Source organism: Pongo abelii, chromosome 1 (assembly GCF_028885655.2).
Source record: "Pongo abelii isolate AG06213 chromosome 1, NHGRI_mPonAbe1-v2.0_pri, whole genome shotgun sequence".
In the NCBI taxonomy this organism is placed as follows: Eukaryota; Metazoa; Chordata; class Mammalia; order Primates; family Hominidae; genus Pongo; species Pongo abelii.
In genome coordinates, this window is record NC_071985.2 from 34,877,694 (window position 1) to 34,898,389 (window position 20,696).

The 20,696-nt window shown below is 43.5% G+C and overlaps 1 protein-coding gene across 2 annotated transcripts in view; it reads left to right on the plus strand.

The window, feature by feature from the left end:
* Positions 1–5,639: 5,639 nt before the first annotated feature.
* The window catches only part of PTPN14 (protein tyrosine phosphatase non-receptor type 14), a 205,532-nt gene continuing 190,475 nt past the window's right edge, over positions 5,640–20,696 (plus strand). Inside the window, exon 1 of one of the 2 annotated variants that reach the window (XM_054520476.2) lies at positions 5,640–5,817. The gene's annotated coding sequence lies outside the window, so the exon portion shown is untranslated. Of the gene's footprint in view, positions 5,818–6,262; positions 6,952–20,696 lie in introns of those variants that run through there. The other variant, XM_054520472.2, reaches the window with a different exon arrangement.

Here is a 20,696-nt window from a genome sequence, read left to right on the forward strand (position 1 = left end):
TTTAGCGCTGTTGGATTCTCTTACACAACCCTGCCCATACCCCGTGGGTAACCCTATCTCACCCCTTCAGGCTGGGGTGGCCATGTTCTTTAGAAAGGCATCCCAAACACAACTCGATCCTTCCTCCCCCAGTGAAGGTTGTTCCTTGTCACTAATCACAGCAGAAGATTCCTTTCAGGTCCCGTACCTCTCAGAGAGGTGTTCTGGTCACAGCTGCTGATATCGGAAACAAATGCATCCCTGTTCTTATTTGACTTTCCAGACACCTCTGAATTTGTAACCAGTCTGGAAGCCTATCCAGGTTTCATCTTCATGAATCTGGTTTGCATTATTATTTGTTGACAGCTTTATCTAGGTGTTTAAAGTACATTAAAAAAAAACATTAAATCTCATAGTCCACGCATAAAATTTTTTTTAAAAGCCCAGAACTAGGGATATAAAAGACAAATGAATGAATTGCCACCTATTTAGGGCTTTATTTAAATTTGGCATCTAGGACTACTATAAAGAGAAGAGTCAGTGGCCCATAAGACTTAAATCTGGCCGGGTGTGGTGGCTCATGCCTGTAATCCCAGCACTTTGGGAGGCCAAGGCCGGTGGATCACGAGGTCAGGAGATGGAGACCATCCTGGCTAACACGGTGAAACCCCATCTCTACTAAAAATACAAAAAATTAGCCTGGTGTGGTGGCAGGTGCCTGTAGTCCCAGCTACTCGAGAGGCTGAGGCGGGAGAATTGCTTGAACCCCAGAGGCAGAAGTTGCAGTGAGCCGAGATCGCGCCACTGCACTCTGGCCTGGTGACAGAGTGAGACTCTGTCTCAAAAGAAAAAAAAAAAGACTTAAATTCGGCTCTCTCAGGCTTTTCCTTCAAATAAGATACAGTTTCAGAAAGTCAGTGCAGCTACAAATATTACCAGAGACAGTGTCAGCAAGAGGGCTACATCTGGACTGGCCCCTTTGATCTAAACATCATCATTATGAGAAGGGAAAGACTCCCAGCTTCAAATAATTTTCTTCCAAGTTTGGTGGGAAAGGACTAAAAAAAATGTACATATTGGAGGCGGGGTATCTGCTGACTACTTAAGTCAGAAATGTCCTGGCTGACTTGACTTCTTACAACATCATCACTTTATCTCCTATGAACAATGATTTCACCTGACATCTATTCTCACTATCATGCCACAAAATGGCAGCAAGTAGATATTTTGGAGAGTACTAAATGGGGCTAATTACAGATATCATTTACCTGCTTCAACTCAGTGAAGGTGTTCATGGCTCCTTGGCCAGTCACAGTGAATTCTATAGCTGTGTACCTTCCTAGGAGTTGGCCCAGGTAGAGAGATAAACAGCACGAAGAACAGTTTAGCTCAGTTCATGAATGAGAAATTAATAACTAACTATGCTTAGAGATTAGGGTATTTCTGACTTTTGGAGATTGATGTCACGAACAAAAACTATTCCACACTCTGAGAAAGTCAAGAAAATGTGACTTCAGGCCAGCTAGGGGCAGCCTCCTGTGTGCTAGAAGGACCCTTCACCTAACCTGCCGCTTCTTGGACTCCACGTGGCTAATAGGTGAGGACATTAACTCATAGGAATCTTGGAAACTAACAAAATAAATAGTACCTAGGTATCAAAGTCCTTCGAAAGGACTTGTTCTCTGATCTTACAGTAGCAGCTTCCATTCCCCTTTGTAATGGCTGCACTCAGAAGAACGTGAAAAAAGGATTTAAAACAACTGGAGACACGTACCCTAGACATGTCTTTTCCCATTAGCCCAATTTGATATCAGCGAAGTACCAGTTGTCCCCTGGTAAACTTTGGTGATGGAGAATTTTAAACACACACACTATCCTGCTAATGCTTTTATTTTCTGTTTTCACCATATACTTTCTGCTACCTCCTAATGCTATTCCTGACATACAGCAGTGCTGAATAATCTGTACAGCAACAAGGTGGAATAGAAAGAACACAAACTGGAATGAGAAAGGTCCAGGTTTGAATCTTGGCTCTATCATGTACTTAGGTACTGCATGGCCTGGTACACATATAAATACAGGGCACTTGAAGTCTCAAGTTTATTTCCATGTTAAAGCAAACACACACACACACACACACACACCCCGCAACCACTTACCTCGGCGTATTAGTCTGACTGAGCTGCAATAACAAAACAGTAACAAAATACCACAGGCTATGTAGCTTACACAACAGAAATTAATTTTCTCACAGTTCTGGAGGCTGAAAGTCCAAGATTAGGTGCTGTCAGGGTTGGTTTCTGATGAGATCTCTCTCCTTGGCTTGCAGGCTTCTCATCGTGTCCTCACATGTGTAGAGAGGAGGAGCTCTGGTGTTTCCTCCTCCTCCAAATTTATATGTATCACACACACACACACACACACACACACACAATATGATTCCATTTATGTGAAGTTTAATAACCAGCAAAACAAATCTATGGTGGTAGAAGGGTGATACTGACTAAAAAGTCACACAAGGGAATTTCCTGAGGAGATGGACGTTTTCTATATCTTGACCTGGGTGGTGGCCCCATGCATGTATACATATGAAAATGTCTTCAAGCTGCATCTACACTTAAGAGTTGTGCTTTTTATTGAATGTGAATTGTGTCTTCGTAAAACACTGTCTAAAAATACTACACTCCTCCCAACTCCCACCATAACCCATCTCTACCCTAGACCCAGGGCATAAGATACAAAAGCAGAGGATTCAGAGGGGTTGTATATTTGAAAAAGCTTCCCACTTCTCTCCATTACTCCAAGTTGCCAAACATCCTTTTAGGAATTGGAATTAAGCTGGAATATATACATACATGTATATATAAAACTTAAAAATTTGTAAAAGGCCCCTAGAGATCATCAGAGTTTTCTTAACAAAGCAGGCTTACTTTCCAGTTGGCTTTGATTTGGGGAACTTGTTCTGCTTTCAGTGGCTTCAGCATCTTTGAAGGTGTAAAATGAATGCATTAATGAGAGGAACACATTGGGGCTGGGAGGAATCGTGGAAGCCCACGGGATTCTTCTTTGTATTTGTAGTTTGAATTGGGCTTATAAGAAGTTGATAATTGCTTTGAGAAATGTAATATTGATAAGTTCTTACAATTGCAAAGCTTTAAAGCAAACATGTAGTGATGTGTTCAGGACCTATTCCATGAGTCAAATTCCTTTTCACCCTGATGTGGTATAAGGAGACTTGAGTGTGACATAGATTTAGGAAATGGGTTTCTTTTTTCTTCTTTGAAAGAAGCTTGAGACTAGCTTTTATATATTTATCCTGAGAATGAAAGGTTTTTGTCACTTCAAGCTGTACTTTCTATTTAGAAAATATTCTTTTTTTTTTTTTTTTTTTTGAGACGGAGTGTCGCATTGTAGCCCAGGCTGGAGTGTAGTGGTGTGATCTTGGCTCACTGCAAGCTCCACCTCCCAGGTTCACGCCATTCTCCTGCCTCAGCCTCCCGAGTAGATGGGACTGCAGGTGCCCACCACCACGCCTGGCTAATTTTTGTATTTTTAGTAGAGACGGGGTTTCACCGTGGTCTCGATCTCCTGACCTTGTGATCCACCCGCCTCGGCCTCCCAAAGCGCTGGGATTATAGGTGTGAGCCACCAGCGCGCCCGGCCTTAGAAAATATTCTTATTTGTATTGCCTTTCTGTGATCTATTCTAAAGAAAAAGAAATATGGCTGGTCAGATACACTTTATAGGCTTTTAAGTTAATAACGCATATTTTTTTCTTTTTCAAGAGAGGATCTCACTCTGTCACCCAGGCTGGAGTGCAGTGGTGTGATCTCAGCTTACTGCAGCCTCGGCCTCCCGGGTTCATGCAATCCTCCCACCTCAGCCTCTCTAGTAGCTGGGACTACAAGCCTCGAGCTACCATGCCTGACTAATTTTTGCATTTTGTGTAGAGTTGGGGTTTCGCCATGTTGCCCAGACTGTCTTTCTGTAAGTAAAATTATCTAAATTTTTAAAATGCGTCCGCAGGGTTAGTGCTAAATCTTAGCTTTTAAGTAAAGCTTTTAAGTAAAGTCATTGAACACTCAGCCACATTCATTGGAGTCTCAACATTGATTTTCATCTGAAGGCGGTGTGAAAACAGTCCTGTCCCCAGACACTGGCTTTATCCACTGGCTTTATTGCTTAGCTTCCTCCATAGGCATGCCATCTATCTGGAGAAGTGTACTTTGACGCAAGTTTAGTCCTGGGAAAGACCTCAGAGATGAACTATTCCAACCAAGCTCTGCCCTCTTTGCCACACTCCACTTAGAAAATAAATTCAGGCCTAGAGGTGAAGTGGCTTGATCAGGGTCCCAAGGCTGGTCAGAGGCAGAACTGGAACCCTTGTGTCTGCCCAAGAAGGACAACAAGTCCTTTGCTGCTTCTTTTATGCCACAACAGCCTCAGGGTGCTGTGCTCAGTTTGGTAGCACAGTGATGTTGGAGCAACACAATATATTTCCTAGTGTCTTTTCACTAGAAAAGACACCAAGCAAGAGGCCTCCCATCTCCCAGGAAAGAGCAAAAGCCAGAGTTTTACATTGAGAGCCTGAAGGCATTTTCTTATCTTTAATCCTAATCCTGTTTGGGTCCAATTTCAAAGAGATGAAGAGCATGCTCTTTAGGCCTGACAGACTAGGGCCCTGATCATATCTTCCTAGTTGTATGACCCTCAGTGAGACAGGTAATTTCTTCATGCCTCACTTTCCTCATCTAGGAATGGGGGAGTGCTTTCCACACTTTCTGGAACACAGTCAGGCACTGCCTAACGTTTTCTTTGGAAACCCAGCACGTCTGTACAGCTATTTCCTTTAAAATGTGAGAAAGTTGATTTCCCTTCAACCTTTTCTTTCCATCACTTTTGCATTGCACTCGGCGTTTTCTCTAATTCTTTACAGTTCTAGAGATTGGCAGATGCTCGAAGAAAATCAGAGTCACTACGGATTTATTTATTTTATTTTATTTTTTTGAGATGGAGTCTGGCCCTGTAGCCCAGGCTGGAGTGCAGTGGCGCGATCTCGGCTCACTGCAACCTCCGCCTCCCAGGTTCAAGCAATTATCCTGCCTCAGCCCCCGAGTAGCTGGGATTACAGGCGCACGCCGCCATGCCCGAAAAATTTTTTGAATTTTAGTGGAGACGGGGTTTCACCGTGTTGCCCGGGTATCGAACTTCTGAGCTCAGCCATTCCGCCCGCCTTGGCTTCCCAAAGTGCTGGGATTACAAGTGTGAGCCACCGCGCTTTTTGGTTTCCAGTTTTCTTCCCCAAGAGGCCAGGAATTTTTGCATGAGTTGCCGGACACTGAAGTGATTTGGGACAATGCATTATGTGACAACGACTTCAAGGTCCCTTTTCAACAAAGGACTGGAATCTTACCGAGATAAATCCCAAGACATGTTTGTAGCAATGCAAAGGACCACAGAAATCTAGACAAATTCTTTAATTTTGCAGCAACAGAAACCTAGGATCTCAGGGGCTGGGATACTCCTCAGTTATCCAATCGGGCAGGGCCTAAAACCCAGGTTCAGTCGCCTGGCTCCGAGCTTTTTCCATCATACCAGCTGCGTCTCATTAACTCCACCTCCGAAAGTGCTAAGGAAGTTCCCTCCCAGTGCCTACCCAAGCAGGGTGGGGCGATTCTGTGGCATGGAACAAACCGGGAAAACGACATTTTCCAACTCTCAACACACAGGCTGCTTTTTATCATTCCTACGGGGCAGGAGGGGGCAGGGAGAGAAGGCTAAGACACCGGGTCCAGTACCCAGAGGTTCTAGGGAGAGATCTCTGAGATTGCCTACTTGGTGAGGCCACCTTACTTTCTCCTGGTCTGTTTTCCCTTGTGGAGTGGCTGCATGAAACGTCCTGCTTGGAGGGTTCCCCAATATAAGGTGGACTATCCTGAATGTAGGTCGGGGTGGGCAAGTTCCTGCCGCCGCCCCGTCTCTGCGGTCCTCGGAAGTCTAGGTGGGCTCTTCCTTTCCTTGACTCTTTCTCCCCAGCGGCTGGAGCAGCCCAGGGTTGGGGTGGCTGCGGTCGCCTTGCCCTCTCCACTTCCACGTCTCTTACTCCAGGGAGTTTCATCCTGTCCTCCGTCCTCGGCCCCCACCTTTTAAAACATTTTCCAAAACTACCCCGTTAAAAGTGTGCGACTTCTCCGGGCCTGCAGAAGGAGCTCCTGCTGCCCGGCATTCCTCGGATTCCAGCGCTGTGACGTCCCCAAGGACGGCGCGCCTCCAGCTCGGGAGCTCGGGAGCTGGGGCTCCACGTTTCAGCGCGCGCCCGCGGCGCCCCCGGCGCGCGCCCTCCCGGGCCGCATTCCTCCCCGCCCCCGGCCGCGCGCCCCGCGCTCCCTCCGCCTCCCGGCCCCCAGCGCCGCCGAGCCCGGCTCTTGGGTGGGGGAGCCGTGGCCGCCGGCGCCTGCTCCGTCGCCTCCCACTCGCACGGCCCCTTCCTCCCTCCTCTCCCGGCCGCTCGCATTTCCTGCCGCTCTGGCTTTCCCGGCCCCTCAAAGTTCTTTCCAACTTTTTCTCCGCGGAGTGAGCGCAGCGGGCGCAGACTCGGGGGCAGGTTGCTGTGCTCCTCCGGGCTCAGCCGCCTGCTCTCCTGGTTCAGGTCCTCGGGGAGCCCTAGACAGACATCAAGTGGTCACTGGCGCTCCTTCCCCTCCCAGCTGAGCCATCCTCCCCGGCCTCCTCGGGCGGGACAGCCCCGTGCTTAGGTTTTTCTCCTTTTCTCCCCTGGTGCGCCTCTGCTCCGACTCTCGCGCCGGGATCGCGGCGGAAACCTCCCTCCCCTTGCGCCTCCTGCGGCTCCTTCCCTTCGCCCCTCCTCCGCCAGTCACTGGAATCAATTCCGTGGGGAATCGGGGCTCCGCCGCCGCGAAGGACAGCCTTTCCGCGCGGGACTCCGGGGCGCCACGGGGGCCATGTAAGCAGGTAAGCCCCGTCCAAGCCGGGAGTCGGGCCCGAGGTTGGAGGCCGCCTCGGCGCTCCGGGCGCCCTGCAGATGACTTGGGCAGACGCTGGCAACGCCAACTTGCGATTGGCGGCCCGGGACGCCTGGCAGGGCAGCCGGGGGCGCCGGGTGGCGGGGCCGCAGGGGTGTTATCTCGCGGTGGGAGCTGCCCGCGGTGAGGCGCAAAGCTTGTCCCGGGAGCCAGCTGGAAGGTGAGCGCCGTCTGGGGAGTTTGTGGTTAAACCCACACCCTGGTCCCTTGTCTCCATTCCCTTCAGCGTTTTGGGAACGAGAGAGGGCCTCGGAAGGGCAACTGGAGATACCTAGACCTTGGGGGCTAGAGGATGAAAGACGAACGACGTCGCGGTCGCTGCAGCGGTAGAGGGGATGCGGCTGCCCGACGCCCCCAATCACCCCCCACCACCACCGGGAAGGAATCTTGAGGGGAGCGGAGTTTTCCTGCCTTCTCACTAGGCCCCAGTGGTGCCACCAAACTCCTGGGCGTCGAGTCTCCTACTTGGGTGGTCGGGCTGGCTCGTAGAAAAAAGCTGTGGCCAAACAATTTCAGATCAGGTCTCCACCCCAAACTTTCAAAGTTGTAGGTATTAACAGCCTCTCCTTCCCCACGTGACCCCCAGATCTCAGGTTTGAATACTTGTAAATGGGGTTTGCACCTTTTCGTTTGGAGAGAGCAGTGAGGTAACGCTGCCCCTACCTCCTTTTCCCTCTTACTTCCTTCGGTTCCTGTTCTCCAAGCTTCTCATCCCCACCTACAATTTCAGAGATTGTGGGGTTTCTGCTTAAGTCGAGGGACTGGCTGTCGCAGGTTCTTTGTGAAAGTGAGGAATCTCTAAACTGCAGGTGCGGGCAGTTACAGAGTTTCCACCAATGTGTTAACTTCTTGAAATGGATTAGTTTAGTCATTCATCCAACAAACCCAGCTTCTACTCTGCTGGGAACAGAGGATAGAAAGATGCTAAATGAGATCACAGGGCAGGAGTCTGCAGCCTAGTGGAGGAAACTTGAAGGCCGGTGAAGAATGATAATGTGTGGAAGAGGGGTTCTGTGAGAATCTGAGGCGAGCTTGGTCCTGGTGAGGCGTGCACTGCTCTTAGAGGATGGAGGTTATGCTCATCTGGAGGGTGTATTCCAGGCAGAGGAAACAGCTAGTGCAGAGTGAACACAAGAAGGATAGAAAGTTTCCCTAGCCATCTGGGGGCCCGAGGGGCATTTATGGCCATGTTGGTGCAGTGTTGCTGGGATAGCATTCTCTCTACCCCCAATATCAGAAATTAATCTAGAAGCACGTTAGCCACTTATGGGAACCACAAGTAGCTTACAGAGGAGCCAAGGCCTCCCTCTTTGGATACACCTCCATGCCTGCTGCTGTTTTACCACAAGCGGCTGTTGTATGATCATCTAAATTTTAATTGGCCCATGCTCGGTTTCATTAAAATGGTATTGATTCTTCTTCTTTTTTGTCCCCCACATTCAAGCAATGATTCCTTTTTTAAAAAGGCTGTTTGACAGCCGTAGGTGTGGTAATACCGCAGCATTACGGACCTTGTATTATAAAGTTACCTAATTTTTTGGTGATGGGGTTGAAGCTTATGCCGTAGAAATGACAGCCTTAATGAGTGGGAGCTGAATGGCATGATGCCCTTTTTGCCCAGTCTGAATGGGTGGCCATGAGGTGCAAAATTAGTTCATCTGTATGTCACTAAGTTTGTTATACTTTTCTCTGCTTTTAAGTCATTACTATTGCTTTAGCACAGTTGTGCTAAAGTCGTTCTTTTCTCTGAAACTTTATGAAAATAGAAAACACTATCTTGCACATTTTTGTAGCCTAATGGCCCAGGATTCAGCAAATCCTGCCTAGAAAAGTTTCTTACAATGCAGTAGCATTCTGTACGTGGTTTGCCTTTCAAGGGTGTCTCTTCACTGGACTGCAGTGGTGTTGTAGTATTGTTCATAGTGGCTGAGTCCTGGCTGAGGTGGCAGACATCCAGCTTTTGGTGACCTCAGGCCAGTACATCAGAGTGGGAAGAACACACTGACTTCCTACAACTTTGGGTGTTTGTCCAAGCCCCTCTACCAGCATCTTTTCTTATCTCAAGAACAGCCCCTTCACGGAAGTTTTCCTGAAGGTGTAGGGACCTGCATGAGAGAAATGGCTGAAGAGAAGCCCATTCCCACTAATCCCAGGCATTTGCCCAGTTTCCGTCATTGGCTTAAACATGTAATTATTATTAACACTTGAGTTATTCAGGTTTGTGCATACTGTGTCATGCTTGTAGCTGTAATAGAAAGGACAGTTAGACTTTTAATAGGGAAGCACCATAAGGAATTCAGAGAAAAATCAGAATTTTTAGAATAATTCTTACTTGCCCTGAACGGATGGGCTAAGTGTCAAGAACTATGAGGATTTTTTATTTTCCAGTGCCTTCCTTCCTTATTAGAGGTTTAAGTTTGCTCCGGGGAAGCAAACATCAACCCTTTGATTGCATATTATAGCCCTCCTGGGTTCCATATTCTTGTCGTTTTTGAACAAGGATTTCATCAAATTCTTGCGTTTGAGCTTCATTACTTAGTCACCAAATGCTGTGTTTTTAAAAAATTAATTTTAAGCCTCAGAACAGTGCTGTGAGCTTTGTTAGAGATAAGGCATGAAAAAGAGATAAGATGAAATACTTAATTAGCCATTTAAGGAATGAGGGAAAACAAACACGAAAGCTTTGGTAGGGAGGAGGTTCAAGTTGATGTTAAAATACGCTTTTGGATCTTCCCTTACGGATTTAAATTGATTTAATTTACGCTTCCTCTGTATATATCGCATGGAGGGCTTATTGAGTGGTCCAAGGGGTATGTGTGGCAAGTTGTGTAGCTTTTCCTGGCTGTCAGTGTGCTGGAGCAGGCGGTCCAGGTTTGGGAGTTTGAAATATAGCTAGGTTGGAATTCTAGCTCTGTCATTTTTTAGCTGTGTGATGTTGGATGAATGTCATAGCCCTTCTGAGCCTCAGTTTCTTCATCTGCAAAATGGATCTGCTAACATTTGGCCTGTCGGGGTATGTATGGAGAATTCAGTGTCATGCTGTATAACAGTACCTCACACAGAATAGGTCAAGGATGGCTATTTATATGTTCAAGGACTTGTATGTGGCCATGAATGTGCTCTTTGTGTGTTATTTTTTTCAGCAGCCTGAATTCACATGTGTGCCAACATACACATAAAGCTTTATTTTTGACTTTTTTTTTTTTTTTTCAGCCTATTGGCTCAAAACGAACATGTTTTCTGGCAGCTGCCATGTGGCTCCTCCTACAAGAGGAAATTGAGAGGTGGGGGACCAGGCAGTAGAGAAGTTTGAGGAGGGAAAGCCACTGAGAGATTAGAAGAGCAGAGAACAAGATCCTTTTCCTTGTATACTTCTTACTGTAATGACAGTCCAGTGTTTTATATAAGGATCCTTGTATTTCTAATGTTGAAATCTAGTTAATTAAAGAATGTTAGGATAACTCTGTCTGCCTTTAACAAGAGTACAAAAGCTAGCTGCTGTATCTTTGCAGCCTTGATTTCCCTTTTTGAAGCCCAAATATAAAGAGTAAACTGCAACACCTCTACTGTAATGCCAGCCACTGGTTATTTGAACTTTAATGTTGTCTTTCATCTGAGAAGCCTAGAGTATTTGACAAACATTAAATCATTGATCTTCATATCAACCTCAAAGCGGGAGGGAATGTTAGAAGAAATGAACAATGTTAGAACAATGTTAGAAGAAAGGGCAGGTATGCAGCGTGTGTTCTTGAAACAGGGTGGCAAAGAATTGGTTAAATCTTTTCTGCAGGATTGCGTGCAGGCCTGGAGATCATATGAAGGTATCCTACCCCTTTGGGGAATTGGGGAGAGAGCCCAGGAAAAGGCAGGCCTGACCTGGATTTTTGCAACAGGAGGGGAGAGGAAATGTATCTTGCCCAGACCAGCAGTGCCTTTGCCATATATTGCATGCATGCTGATTATGAAAATAAATAATCTTATAATTATTTATAATTCTGAATTAAAGGATATGATGCAATGCTTGTGGACGAAGGACACAAAGTAGCTGTGTAAAAGGTAATAGTGATTAAGTGCCTTTTTGTGTGATAAGGGTAGTTCTGGCTCTAAGTTGGGTTATAAATGACATATTAACATTGTTTTACTTTCCTTTCCTTTGTCCTGTTGGTCCTGTGTTTCTTGACTTTTCTTCCCCCTCAAGCTTTTGTTTGATTTTCTTCAGGATCCTTGCAATTGGAAAAAACATTTCATAGCCATTCTTAGATCAACCTTACATGTAAAATTTGATATGTGGTTGATTTAGCTTAGTTTCCTTAGGGGCTAAATTAGGCCCAGGTCAAGAGTTTCATCCTGAGCCTGGTCAATTAGCTTGACCCAGAGGACTACTGCATATCCAGAGAGCCGTAACCCTAGCTGGCCATCCCATAAATGCTTTACGTTGGTCAATAGGGAGGAGTCTGGTGAGAAAACGAGAAAGGGATCCTTTGATGATGTAGCATCATCTCTAAGTAGAAAAATATCCTCTTCACATTTAGATTCTTTGAGATTTTAGTGCTGAACTGTATTCCTAAGTTAGGAAGCCATACCATGTGGGCTACTGACTTGATCTACTTTGCCTTATAAGTTTTGCGTTCACAGGGAAAATTACTTACAGTTGAAAATTAGCCAAAGTTCCTAATGCATATTTTCGTATGAAATGTGTACTTTACTTCTACTTAATTTCCTTGTGTCCTTGAAAATTCATCTCTGGGGGTTAATTTGTTCACACTACATTCCTCAAGTAATTGGGGCATTAGCCAAGGCAGTAGATTGTCAACCTCCAGTGAGCATCACCTGCAGGGCTTGTTAAACAAAGGTTGCCGTTCCCCATGCCTACCTTGGTTTCTGGATTCAGCACGTTTAAGGTAGGCCTGAGAATTTCCATTTCCAAAGAGCTCCTGGGTGATGCTCTTGGTCCTGACCAACTGCATTTTGAGAAGCACTGAGCCAAGAAGTCTTGCTTGGTTCACCCACCCCTGTTCCTCAGGCTTGGTATGGTGGTCACTTTTTCACTGCACCAGTTTGAATGATTCCATTCCTGGTTGCTTTAGAGCTGCAGAGAGGCTCGGTTAATGGCCTTGTATTCCTAGCCAGGTTCATGTAAAGCACTAATTAGATGTTTCCATGTTACTGGATCTCCTTGGCTATCATCTCTAGTCCAGACCTCTCTGCTTGCTACCAAACAGTTGGGTTTATCTGGTGCTTAGATCCATCTGAGTGTCTGCTATACATGCCAAATCCTACCTGTCCCAACTTGAACTCCCCGGTTTCTTGTCACAAAATGTGCTGCTTCCAAATTACCTATCTCAGTGACATTGCTATCTATTGAGTTAGCTGCTCAAGCCAGGCATTTGGCGTTTTCTTCAACTTGTCATTCTTAGCACCCTCAATCCCTTTCTCAAACCCCAGTAACAAATCCCATCAGTCATTAGGTCCCTTCGAGTTTGAGTCTGTAAAAGTATTTTCCATTTGCTCCTTTCCCTCCATCCTTACTGGCCTCTTGAGATTGTTCCAAGAGCATTGCTGTGGTTTGAATGTCCCCTCCAAAACTCATGGTAAAATTTGATTGCCATTGTAAACAGTGTTAAAAGGTGGGACCTTTAAGAGGTGATTAGGAGGAGCCTTCATGAAGGGATTAATGTCAGATTTGTTATCTCAAGAGTAGATTGTGATAAAGGGAGTCTGGCCCCTGGTGCCTTTCTCCATGTTCTGTGCTTGCCTCTGCCTTCCAGCTTTGCACCATAGGATGACCCTGGCCAAATACCAGCACCATGCTTTTGGACTTTTCCAGCCTCCAGAACTGTGAGCCAAATAAACTTCTGCTCTTTATAAATTACCTAATCTGCGATATTCTATTATAGCAGCAGAAAATTATTTTTACTCTTTTAGCACTGCAAAAAGGGTTTTTGATCACAAATTTTTGAAGATTTTACTTTTTTGAGTACTATTTAAAGTCTTTCACTTGTTTTTCCCCTTATGATATGGATTCCTGACTATCTTGTCATACCCATCTGCTGCTCTTTCTCTCTATCTGTGCTAGTGCCCCTAACACTTAGTGGTGTTTAATTCTCTTCTCCTTTGTTACATTCAGACCCAGAGTGGTCTTACCCCTTCCTGCCTGCTTAACCTCTTTGTGGTCAACTAAGGCTCTACCTTCACTCTGCTCCTCCCCACTGAATCCTTCCTTTCCTTTCTTTTCTCTCTCTCACCTCCCCTTCCCTCCTCTTTTTTCTCTCTCATCTCCCCTTCCCTCCTCTTTTTTCTCTCTCACCTCCTCTTCCCTCCTCTTTTTTCTCTCTCTCTGTCTCTCTTTCACTTTCTTCCGTTCCTTTCTTTTTTTTCTTTCTCTTTTTGAGATGGAGTCTTGCTCTGTCTCCCAGGCTGGAGTGCAGCAGTGCTATCTCGGCTCACTGCAACCTCCACCTCCCAGGTTCAAGCGATTCTCCTACCTCAGCCTCCTGAGTAGCTGGGATTACAGGCACACAGCCACCACATCTGGCTAATTTTTTTTTATTTTTAGTAGAGATGGAGTTTTGCCGTGTTGGCCGGGCTGGTCTCGAACTCCTGACCTCAGGTGATCCTCCCACCTTGGCCTCCCAAAGGGTTGGGATTACAGGCATGAGCCACTGAGCCCAGCCTTTCTTTTCTTGCTCTTTCTTTTTCTTCTTTTCCTTCTTTCTTTGACAGAGTTTTGCCTTGTCACCAAGGCTGGAGTGCAGTGGGGTGATCATGGCTCACTGTAACTTGACCTTCTGGATTTAAGTGATCCTCCTACCTCAGCCTCTCAAGTAGCTGGGACCACAGGTGCCAGCCACCTTGCCTGGCTAATTTTTAAAAAATTTTTGTACAGACGGCGTCTCCCTATGTTCAAATCCAGGCTGGTCCTGAACTCTTGGGCTCAAGCGATCCTCCTACTTCGGCCTCCCAAAGTATTGGGATTCCAGGCGTGGGCCCCTGTGCCCAGCCCATTCCTTTCTTTATAGTCCCATAGCACTTTGAAATTACCAACATTAGTAAGTTTACTGTATTATGCTTGTTTACCTTCCCATCTCCTCTACTAAGTTACAAGCCTCTCTGGTAGGGATCTTATTCAGTTCATCTTATGTGGAGGTTGGGTAGCCATAGCCGTGATGATGATCATCATGTTGCCATTTTGCAGATAATGAATTGGAGTTGATTATTTTTAAAAAGTGTGGCCAGGCGCAGTGGCTCACACCTGTAATCCCAGGATTTTGGGAGGCTGAGGCAAGCGGATCATGAGGTCAAGAGATCGAGACCATCCTGGCCAACACAGTAATAACCCCCGTCTCTACTAAAAATACAAAAATTAGCTGGGCGTGGTGGCATGTGCCTGTAGTCCCAGCTACTCAGGAGAATCACTTGAACCCAGGAGGCGGAGGTTGCAGTGAGCCAAGATGGCACCACTGCACACCAGCCTGGGAGACAGAGCGAGACTCCATCTAAAAAAAAAAAAAGTGTTATAGAATCAGTGAATGAATGCATTTCTGAAATGCTGACCTGAGGGATAAGAGCTCAGCCTAGTTTGTAATTTATTATTTATTCTTTGATAAATAATTACTATGCTCTGGGAAAATTACATCTTGTTAATGACTATATGTAATTTTTAAAAATTAAACAGATATCAGTATGTATTATACATATCTTATTATCTTTGTTCATTTGAGGAGACAAATTCCATTTTTAAGCTATTTTCTGAAGTTACTCATACTATGGTTCTTAATATTGTTTTGCTATACTTGGATACTTAAAAAACACGGTAATTTTTCCTCTCATTTTTAAGTCTAGGAAATGTTGTTGATCATGGGAGAATAAATATCACTGAAGGGTTAGGAAGGAGGAACATCTCAGGGTTAAGATCGAAACCTTTCAGTTTTGGATTTACTGATTAGAATATGCTTAATTTCCTTCCTATGCATTATTGTCTTTTGTATCATATAGAAAAGGAAAAAGGCAGAATCCCCCATTATTCAAACTCAAAGTTACTAGTTTTTACAGTGAGAGAAAGATGGAGAGACCCTATGACATCATGTCAAGGCAGATTTGCCAGCCCACTCATATCCAAGACAGCCTGTTCTACTTATAGAACTATAATAAGCAGCAGTGATATCATCGATATTTCCCCCCCAAATCACAAGCTTGGCTCTCACCATTATTTTAGCTCCTAAGTCAAAGGGATTAAGGCAGATTTCATGGTCATGAAAGTGAATTTGTCATGAATTACGTATATACTTCAGCTTGATGCTTAAGGTTCTCCACAAATGATTCCCAGGCGGGCGTCTGATTTCTTCAGATTTATGTCCCACTATTCCTCAGGGTTATGCCAAACTGCAGGTGTTTCCTGAACGGGCCCAGTCATTTTCTACCTAATGTTGTGCTGTTTCCTTGCCTAAAAATCCTAACACTCATCATTGCCTATCAAAACCATCCGTCCGAGCCCTCCTTCAATACCGCTTTCTCTGGGCAGCCTTCCCTAATCTCTCTCTGGGTCAGGCCCTCTTGCCATTCTGGCCTTGACATTGACCTCACTGTGCTCTGTGTCCTGGTTAACCTGCCTCACCCCCTCACTGGCCTGTCAGCTGCCTGGGAACTGCCACTGCTTTACTCCCCCATGTCCCTGCCTGTAACTGTCCATGCAGGTCTGCCTGCCCCTTGCCCAAGAGTGCCCTGTGAGGCTGAGGCTGCCCCTCCTGCGTCACTATGACAGACACCTGTTGTGGCACCAGTTTGTGTAAGCTGTCCGCTCTCTTGGTGCAGGCACCAGTCTACCTTCTATGCTAGAGTCTTTTCTAAGATATGTCTGATATTTTCACTCTCCTGCTTAAAATCTTTCTTGCGACCATATATTGTTTACACACACACACATGCGCACACACATTTTCTTTTTACTTTTACTATATATATAACATACATGCATACATATGTGTGTGTACATATAACATACATGCATATATGTGTGTGTATGTAGTAAAGGTATAAGGAAATACCAGAAGAATAAACACAAAATACAGGATATGGTGAGCAAGGGTGGAGGTGAGGACAGACATGTGATACTGTTTTGTTTCCTAAGCTGAGTGATGGAAACGTGTGTTTATTACATTCTCCCTTCTAAAATATTTCATTTTAAAAACTGCTTATGATTAAAGTACACACTCTCTAGCAGAGCACTCAAGGCTCTGCATAGCTCTTTTTTTAAAATGTAAACAGAAAGTCTCATTTATTTTTGTCTGAAGCACACAGGAGCTCACTCAGCACAATACAATAAGCGAATCATACAAATATTGAGAAAAAATGTTCCCATGAATACATATGTATATATTCTTAAGAGCAGCAATCAGGAGTTTAACAACAATGTAAAGTGGTTTTCTCTAAATAATGCTTTCTGATGGGCTTTTGGATAGGAAATGGACAGGTAAATCACCATCATGTAACAGTTGAGCTAAGAATAACATCTGTTACCCAAGTCACTGGAACCCTGTGGCCTGTGAAAGCCCTCTTGGAGTTTACATTTAATTCCATCATTGGCCTGGTTGACTTCCACATTTCACTAAATTTGGACAAGATCAAGAAACTAACCCCTCAACTCTCAATCTCTCACATTCAGGGATGTGGGAGGGAAGAGCAGGTGAGATCAGCTGTGAACACAGTCAGGGCTCTGCATAGCTCTTGATCGCACCTAACTTCCTAGCTTTGTCTGGCCTCTCCCCTAAATATCTCTTGGCTCCCTGTGAACCTTCTCCAAACATTTCTCAGGGTTGAAACCTTGTTGCTTTGATTTATGCTGTTACTGTTACTTCCTGCCCCCACTGCGATTTTTTTTTTTACATCTGATCACATAATAATCTCTTTCTGATTCTTTAATGTTTATATGATTTTTATGTCCTTTTTGGAGGTTTTATCTGATGTTCCCTTTTTATTGTTAGGGATAACAATATCCCTAATAATAGTTATATTATCATTGTCATCTTCTCTGCCTTCCTACAGTACTGTACTGTTTGCTTATTTTCACACCTTTGGAGACATATTTTGTAATTTATTTATCCTTAGGTTTATGGCATCTGATGCAGAGTACATGTTCAATAAATGTTTAGGGAATTGATGAGTAATAGATGTAAGAGAAATGTTTTTAATTGAAGTAATTTTTTTAAGAGTGTGTCCAAAAAAACTTCAAAACAAATTGAAAGGAATATTTCTTGGGTTCAATATCTGAAATTTTGTTTGTAAATCTAATGGATTTACACATGGATTTCCTAGCTCAAACCCATGATTTGTATTAGATACTCTTCGTCTGCTTTTCCCATTTGCTTTATGGTGGTGGATTTTTTAAAAAAATAAATAAATAGCTGTTTGTGCTCCTTGTCTTCTCTTTTCCCCCATCACCATGGAGTAGCTTCATGGTTTCTGTAGTAGTATCTGTGGACGTGTGTGAGTCCCAGTTGGGAAGTAGCTCTAGGCTGCAAAGTGGTACCACTTGTACAGAGTGCTTTCTGCCATCAGCGCTGCTTGCTCTGGGGTGGAGAAGTGACACCTCCATTTAGAGGAGAAGCTGCAGAGTTTATTTTTGTGGCAGATGTGTCCCACTGAAGAGCTGTAATAACCATAATAAAGGAGGATTATGCCATATTAGGTTTATGAAGGGTGTTTCTAGGGTCAGTGGTGACAGCTCAAGCCAGCAATTAGGTTTCATTTAAGACTCCAGGAGGCAATTAGCATTCCCTTCTGCCCAGGAAATACTGTGATCTATTAGGCCTATTCTTTTGCATTATACATTTTGTAAAATGTGCTTTAAATGATGAAGGTACACCTTTTTTGACACATAAGCAAGTCTTCAATTTATCATTTGAAAAATGGGGCTGACTTTTAGACTCCCTGTGTGTTTAAATCCGTGGGTTATAATGACTAACATCCTGGGTGGATTGTGCTTTTTAAATCAGTACATTTTTAAAAGATCATATACATTATTTTATTCAAAGGTAAGGAATTTCTTATGGAATATTATATAATTATGTGATTTATGAGGGGAAAAATGGGACTGATGTGAAACAAATTAAAACTCCAAAATAATGAAATGACATCTACCAGTCTTAATTATATTCTTTAGAAAATTATTGTTTTACTTAAGAAGTGTCTAAAAATAAAGGCTGGGGAGGATGATTTGTGCAGTGCTTCTGCTGAGCAGCTGTTTGGTTGTTCCTAAAATGAGGCATGTTTTCTGAGTGCCAGGTTAGTGTGTACTTTGTGCCCCTTCATCTTTGTGAATGTGTTTAGGAATTTTAGCTTTGCCCGTGAATATGCACTAACATTTAGTCGTTATTCAAACTGGTTTCCTACCTCTGCCCCTCTTCCCTCCTCCCTCTTCTTTATTCCCTTTCTCACTCCTCCCTCCTCCTCCTTCTTCCCTTCCTTCCTTTGGAATAAATTAGCTCAAATAATAGTAAATGATTCCTTTGGAATAAATTAGTTTGGAGGATTCTGATAGATTAATTACTATATATGTATTCAACATTAATATCTTTTTGGCTTTGATAGAAGAGAGAAATGCACAGTGAGCAGCACATCAGGCCAGAAATGCAAAGACCACCTATTTCCATGGGGCAATTAGGCTATCTCCTTATTGTTTGGTTCTTGGTTTGCATTTTTTCTCATTTGTAGATGATAAAACTATAATAGTGACTGAGCTCAGTACTTTGAAATCTGTGTGTGTTGACATTAAAGGCTCTGAGAAGTCCTGCAGTAAATGAAAATGTTTCAAAGCTAAATTCATTTTAGTAAGAATCTTTTAAAAAAAAATCTATGTTATGGAACACCTGTAATATGGAAGGGCACTAATAGTAAATGGAATACCTATCAGAGAAATCTTGGTTTAGAAGGTACCTGGAATAGAGAAGACATGTTTGTGGTCTTTAAGAAACTCAACATCTAATTTAGACCATGTAGTGACTTGGATCATTAAAATGATTCAACATTTAAAGTCATCATTAGCAGACCAGAACTAACTTTAATTTTTTACATAGCTAGACTTTTGTGTTTTGTAGCACATAACAAGAGCAAACTCAAAGCAAAATATCAGGAATTATTCACAAAATCAATTTTCAAGAAAAGTTTAAAGAGCAGTAGGCATTTAGTTTAATTTTATGTCTTTATAGTACATTGAAGAGTAATGTTCAGTTTAAATTTGAGACACTGTGAGAATCTCATCCTTCAAAGAAAAATTCAGATATATCAATTTGGCTTATGGAGGCTAGAAAATGTGGTTAATATTAATATATACACTACGGAAAAATCTTGGTTCTGCAAATTCTGGCCTTCAGCCCTCTGTCTCCCCCACTTACTTAGAATACTGCCAAGAAGCAAGCAAGCAAGGAGGCTGGGGAGTTGTAAGCCACTGAGAGCTTTAGAAATGCCATTGCAATTATTTTATTAATAGCTGCCTCTGTTCAAATTGTTTTGTGTAATTGGGCACGTAACAGGCATTGTGAATATAAATAATATGAACAGCTTTTCTCCACCATGGCCTCTTTACTGATGTCAAGCTAATTTGCTCAGTATTCTCTTCGTCAGTTTTCCCCACTCCTATCTTTGGCCTTTTATACAGCAGAGCTTTATGTATAGAAACCCCCTTTCTGCTATAACCTTTAAACTTGTAACAACATTATGAAAGAGATGTTATTTTTATCTATAGTTTATCCTTGAGGAATGTGAGAATTAAAGAAGTTATTTGCTCAGCTCTCACAGCTAGTAAGTGGAATAAGTGGCACGTGAACCCGTTCTCTCTGATTCCACAGCCCAAGTTCTTAACCACCACGTTAGGCTCAGAAGTCTGTGTAGGTCAAGTACATGTGTTTCTTCCTCCTTCCATTCATTCTTTCCTTTTTTCTATCCATCAGCTTGTTTAATAAATGCATTTTGATGTTTTCGAAAGTGGAGATGTTTTTCTGTGGTCATAATCTTGAAAAGAATCAGCAACTAATAACATAGCCTTTAGCCCCATGTGGCTGTTTGGCATTTGAAATGTGGCTAGTCTGAGTTGGGATATTGCTGTCAGTGTCAAATACACACGCGACCTTGAAGACTTGTTATAAAAAAAAAAAGTAAAATATCTCATAATTTTTTATTTATTATATGTTGACATAATATTTTGTGTATACTGAGATAAATCTGTTGTCAATATTAATTTCACCTGTCTTGATTTACTTTTATATGTGACTACAAGGGAATCGACAATTACATAGGTGGCTTGCATTTATGGATCACATTATATTTCTTTTGGACAGCACCGTCATAGATGGTTATCAAACTACTCTTACGAGCCCTAGGTCTTCAGTGATGCCTAAGAGGACTGGAGGAAAAGTGGTTAGAGACAGAAAGTAAAAGTAGTTATAGGTGATGGTAAGATGTAAGCCTGATGACACCTTAGATGACCAGCAGAGAGAGACTGATATTAATTGGCATTTAGTTAGTATAGTACTTACCATGTGCAAGTGCTTTGTCCAGCACTTGAAGTGGATTATCTTTCTTGATCCTTACGGCAACCCTGTGAAGTAAGCACTATCATTGGCCTATTATAGATGAGACAACTCGGGCTTAGAAAGGCTAAGTAACTTGCAGAAGATCCTACAG